This window comes from Trachypithecus francoisi, unplaced genomic scaffold (genome assembly GCF_009764315.1).
Source record: "Trachypithecus francoisi isolate TF-2019V2 unplaced genomic scaffold, Tfra_2.0 Lachesis_group15, whole genome shotgun sequence".
NCBI lineage: Eukaryota > Metazoa > Chordata > Mammalia > Primates > Cercopithecidae > Trachypithecus > Trachypithecus francoisi.
In genome coordinates this window covers 100,595,908-100,601,358 of record NW_022681460.1, presented here as the reverse complement: position 1 = coordinate 100,601,358, position 5,451 = coordinate 100,595,908, and the positions used below count along the sequence as shown (strand labels likewise).

At 50.3% G+C, this 5,451-nt stretch overlaps 1 non-coding gene across 1 annotated transcript; it reads left to right on the top strand.

The window, feature by feature from the left end:
* The first annotated feature begins 340 nt into the window (after positions 1 to 340).
* On the top strand, positions 341 to 412 carry TRNAT-CGU. Its single transcript has one exon. It is a non-coding gene; the product is annotated as a tRNA-Thr (tRNA).
* Positions 413 to 5,451: the final 5,039 nt, after the last annotated feature.

Here is a 5,451-nt window from a genome sequence, read left to right as displayed (position 1 = left end):
GGGGAACTGAAGCTCCGAGTCGAGCCTGCCCGAGGCGCCACATCCCTGGCGGGGCTGGGATTCGAACCCGCCTTCCGCCGGCGCCCCGCCCGTGGGACCCTCGGGACACCGATCCAGTCGCGCCCCGGCTCCAGAGGTCCCCCAGCCCGCTGCGGGCGACGGAGGACCCCGCGGGCCGCGCCCCCGAGCCCCCGAGCCCCCGAACCCGCCGGCGCGCGCCCGTTGAAGCCCCGCCCCGCCGGCCGCAACGGGGAAGGGGGCGGTGCGCGCTCGTGCCCGCCGGGCGAGCGCACGGGAGCAGCGCCAGGATAGAGGTTTGCGAAGCCGCCATCGTAACGCAGGCGCGGTGGCCAAGTGGTAAGGCGTCGGTCTCGTAAACCGAAGATCACGGGTTCGAACCCCGTCCGTGCCTGGTGTCCCAGCCTTACCCTGTAGGGTGGAGACTTTTTAGGAGTGGTCGACTCCTGCCGCATTCTGCGAGTAGATCTTCCCCCTGGACTGGAGACCTGAGCAACTGTTTTCTTCAAGGGTTTGGATTCAAGCTCCCCTCATTCCCTCGCAGAAAGTAGAAGTCTGGGTGGTCCAACCTCTGCGCGTCTGGGCCGCAAGTCTGGCCGACCCCGGCGATCGGCACCGTACACACAGCTACCCCGGGACGCTTCATCCCCTGGGAGAAGGTGGAGGGCTCCGGGGGTGGGGCGGGACTCGCAAACTCAAAGGGTCGGCTGCAGATCATGGCCTCAGGGAAGCTCCAACACCCTTGGGGCAAGGAGACCTCCAGCTTCTGGCGTTTGGCTTAAGGGCCCCTCCACATTCTTCTGCACAGGAAAATCCAATTTTATCCGCTCCAACAAAAGCCCTGCCGTTGCCTGATACAGAGCCCACACCCAGAGTCAGCTGGTGTCTGTCTGGCTTGCTATTTTTGAAAGGAAATCCACTGTAGGCATTGCATTCGAAAAAGAAGCAACGCTGCCCAGGCTTGGAGCAATTCTGACACGCAAATCTGAAACCTCCCGCTCTGAGCCCCCGCTTGCCCCTCTGTAAAATGGGCGCTTGTGAGCAGCTGCCGGGAAAGGCTGCTGCTTCGGAGGCGGCCTCCGTAAAGGGAGCTCCCGTCAGATCACACAGGTTTTCTTTGCATCACGAAGGATGCACCAAGGGGCTGCTGGAATGGCTTTCAAGACGTTATGCAATGACCCCAATCCAGGACCGCCGCATCGTGCACTCTGAAACCCAGCTTGAGTGAATTTGGGGAAGCCTGTATGAGTCTGAGATTCCTAACTGGAGGAGGCGTTCGAGGAGCGCCTCGTGTGTGCCTGGTGGAACTGGATTCTGCCCTTCCCTCGGTGAACTGGCCAGGCCAGAACGGGCTCTCGGAGGGAGACACAGGGAGAGAGGGAGGGAGCAGGAGCTCCCGGGGGTAAGTGTCCCCCTTCTACAGCAGGGGTTCCACACTTGTGAGCGTGCATCCGCCTCCCCTAGAGTGCTTGTTAAACACGGATTCCGCATTCAGCAGCTCCGAGCTGGGCCCGGGTCATTTGCATTTCTAACGAGCTCCCTGGAGATGCTGATGTTGGACTGCACCTTGAGGACCACTGTTCAAACGAGAGCAATATTCTTTTTTTTTTTTGAGACAGAGTCTGGCTTTGTTGCCCAGGCTGGAGTGCAGTGGCACGATCTTGGCTCACTCCGAGATCTCCGCCTCCCAGGTTCAAGCAATCCTCCTGTCTCAGCCTTCTGAGTAGCTGGCATTACAGGCGTGCGCCACCACACCCGGCTAATTTTTGTATTTTTAGTAGAGAGGGGGCTTCACCATATTGGCCAGGCTGGTCTCAAACTCCTGACCTCAAGTGATCCACCCACCTCGGCTTCGCAAAGTGGTGGGATTACAAGCGTGAGCCCCCACACTAGGCCATGACAGCCACATTCTAAACCCAGGAAGGAGCCTGTGTGTAGACATATATATAAATAGGTAAGTTAATGATATAAAAATAGCAAATACCAGTGCTTCTTACACTTCAACTTAGGGAATCTTGCTAAGAAGCAGGTTGTGACTCAGGAGGTCTGGAGTGGGGCCTGAGACGCCGCATGTCTAAGAAGTGTCTTGGGGTGATGCTGGTGCTGCTGGTCCCCAGGAGCGGTACACGGGGTGGAAGGGTACACATCCCCTTGGAGGGAGGTAGACTAGGAAAGCTGTTGAAAGGGTTCCTTCACTTCTTACCAGGTAAACGTGTGCTATACATTGTTTGGGTTTTCTTCAAGATGATTGTATTACATGTGCAATTTTTTTTCCGGAATCACTCTGTTCCTGAAAGCCCCCACCCTAACACAACAATAACCTTTTGGGACACAGGCAAATTAGAACAATTCAGAATTAAAGCGAATAAATCTCGAATGTTCTCTTGTTTTCACTGAAGCATCTATTCATTTCTTTTTATTTTACTTCTGTTTTGGAGACAGGGTCTCGTGCTATTGCCCAGGTTGGAGTGCAATGGTGCTATCATTGAAGCTCCCTGCAGCCTCAAGCTCCTGGGCTCAAGCAATCCTCCCAACTCAGCCTTTCAAGTAGCTAGGACTACAGGCGCTAGCACCACACCTGGCTTTTTTTTTTTTATTTTTCTTTTTCCTGTCGAGATGGGGTCTTGTTATGTTGCTCAGGCTCGTCTCAAACTCCTGGGTTCAAACGATCCTCCCACCTCAGCCTCCTGCCTCAGCCTCCCAAAGTGCTGGGATGACAGGCATGAGCCACCATGCCTGGCCCATTCATTTCTTTTTGAAGTGGTGCCACAAAAGATCATGTATGGGCCAGGAACGGTGGTGACTCACGCTGGTAATCCCAGCACTTTGGGAGGCTGAGGCGGGTGGATACTTGAGGTCAGGAGTTCAAGACCAGCCTGGCCAGCATGGTGAAATCCCATCTCTACCAAAACTACAAAAATTAGCCGGATATGGTGGTGCGTGCCTGTAGTCCTGGCTACTCAGGAGGCTTAGGCAGGAGAATCGCTTGAACCCAAGGAGGCAGAGGTTGCAGTGAGCCAAGATTGCACCACTGCACTCCAGCCTGGGTGACAGGAGTGAAACTCCATCTCAAAAACAAACAAACAACAAAAACAAACACTGCTCTTGGGCAGGTAGGCCAGTATCTGTGAAAAGCATGGAATTGTCCACCTAGATGTCCTGTCCTTGTCTTTCTGTCCCCATCCACAGAGTAGACCAGCACTCCTTCTCTGTGACATCGCCCAGGGAGAGAGCCCATTCTCATCCATCCCCACCACTGCCTGTCTGCATCAGGTGAAGAATGTATTGGAAAAGCACAATTTACATAATGTACTGTAGATACCATTTATGCAAAAAAATTTACACAAAATGACTAAGGATATATATATGTATGTATGAAGAAGTGATTGCTGTTTTGTTTTTTTATTTTCAAGCCTGAAAGATGACACGTAAGTCTCAAAACTGTAACTTCTCCTTGAAATCTGGGGGTGCCTGAGCTGCAAAAGCAGTTTGGCACATGCTGCAGTGTGGGAAACTAGTGAGCTAAATCCTTGATACAGGTTCTGTTTAGACTGAAACAGGCGAAGCCGATCATGCGTCTGAATAAACAAGACATGTTGTGTTCATTTAAACCACTTGTGTTCCTGAATCTATAAAGCCATGTTTGGACTTCTATAACTTCTGTATGAATTTCATGTCTGAAAGTCACCTTGAAGTCAACTCTCTTTGTTCTTTGCAGAATCAATCCCTCGTCTCTGTTGGACGTGTAGAGGGAAGATAAGAAGGGCTCTGATGCTGGGGTTGGGAAGGAGAGGCAGGTGAGACAGAGCCTAGAGAGACGCTTAGGGACCCCAGCATGCAAAAATGACCGTGCGGGAGGGAGGAGGTAGATTTGCATAAGGAGCCCGTGGCTTTCTGGGAAAGAAGGAATTAAACTCCTCCAACCCACCTGTCTGTTATTCACAGTTAGTGGCAGAATAGGGTTCAACAGAACTTTTCATTTATTTATTTTGTAGAGATCGGGTCTTGCTCTGTTGCCCAGACTAGAGTGCAGTAGCACAGTCATAGCTCACTGCAGCCTCAAACTCCTGGGTTCAAACGATCCTCCTGCCTCAGTTTTCCAAGTAGCTGTGACTACAGGTGTGCACCACCACGCCCAGCCTAACAGGACTTCTGAAGCAAGAGAGAAAGGCAAGGTTCCTGTGAGGATCCTAGCTTTAGCAAGGACGGGCAGTTTGTCAACAGAGGCTGTGCAGGAGCAAGTTTAACAATACACCTTGCGGAGGCATGAAGCAAGAGCAGTGCTAGACTCCGCTCTGCCCCTACATCTCTTGGGAACTGGTGGGAGCCTTGGACTGGCCACGTGAATGGCTCCGTGCCTCAGTTTCTCCCGTTGCAAATTCGGAATGACACCCATTAACTCGCTTCCTCTGTCATGGAGTTCTTCTGACGACAACATTTTAAACATCCGCCACCCAGGATGGTTCAGTAAATGCTGACCCATCAATGTCATAATATGGTAGGAAGCCATTTAAAGGAATGATTGATGGGTTGATCTGACATGATAATGAATATAGTTAAGTGAGAAAAGTTGATAGTCTGGTTTTTCTGTTTGTTTGTTTGTTTTGTTTTAAAGCTGTCTGGAGGTGTAATTGACATACCAGAAAACTGCACATATTTAATGTGTATAATTTGATGCATTTGGACATATGCATGCACCTGCTGATAGTCTCACCACAATCAAGAATCAAGTATTACCTTGTAATCCCAGCACTTAGGGAGGCCGAGGCAGACTGATCACTTGAGGCCTGGACTTCAAGACCAGACTGGCCGAAATGGTGAAAACCCATCTCTACTAAAAATACAAATATCATCCGGGTATGGTGCACCCATAGTCCCAGCTACTCAGGAGGCTGAGGCATGAGAATCATTTGAACCCAGGAGGCAGAGGTTGCAGTGAACTGAGAGGACGCCACTGCACTCCAACGTGGGAAACAGAGCAAGACTGTCTCAAAAAAAAAAAAAAAATTGAAGGTAATAAACATATCTATCATCTCCACAACTTTCCATGTGTCCTTTTGTGTGTGGAGTAAGAATATTTAACGTGGGATCTACCCTCCTAACAAATGTTTATGTGCACTGTATCCTATTGTTAGCTATATACAGCAGATCTCTCAAACTTACTCATCTTGTATCACTGATTTTTGATATCTTGTTTTTGTAAAAATAAATATACATTTATCATTACATATGTGTGTATATGTGTGTTGGTTTTGGTTTCTTGGAGTGTAGAGAAAGTCCATACCCCTGTGAAGGCTTCGCCACGCCTCATACTATTGATAATATCTCCAGGTGGGGTTAAGAAGTGGGGAGGAAATTGCAGAGAAAATTCCAAGTTTTTTCCTAGTATTATGGCCTTGGCAAAGAGATGCTATATGGCTTTTGGATTCACTA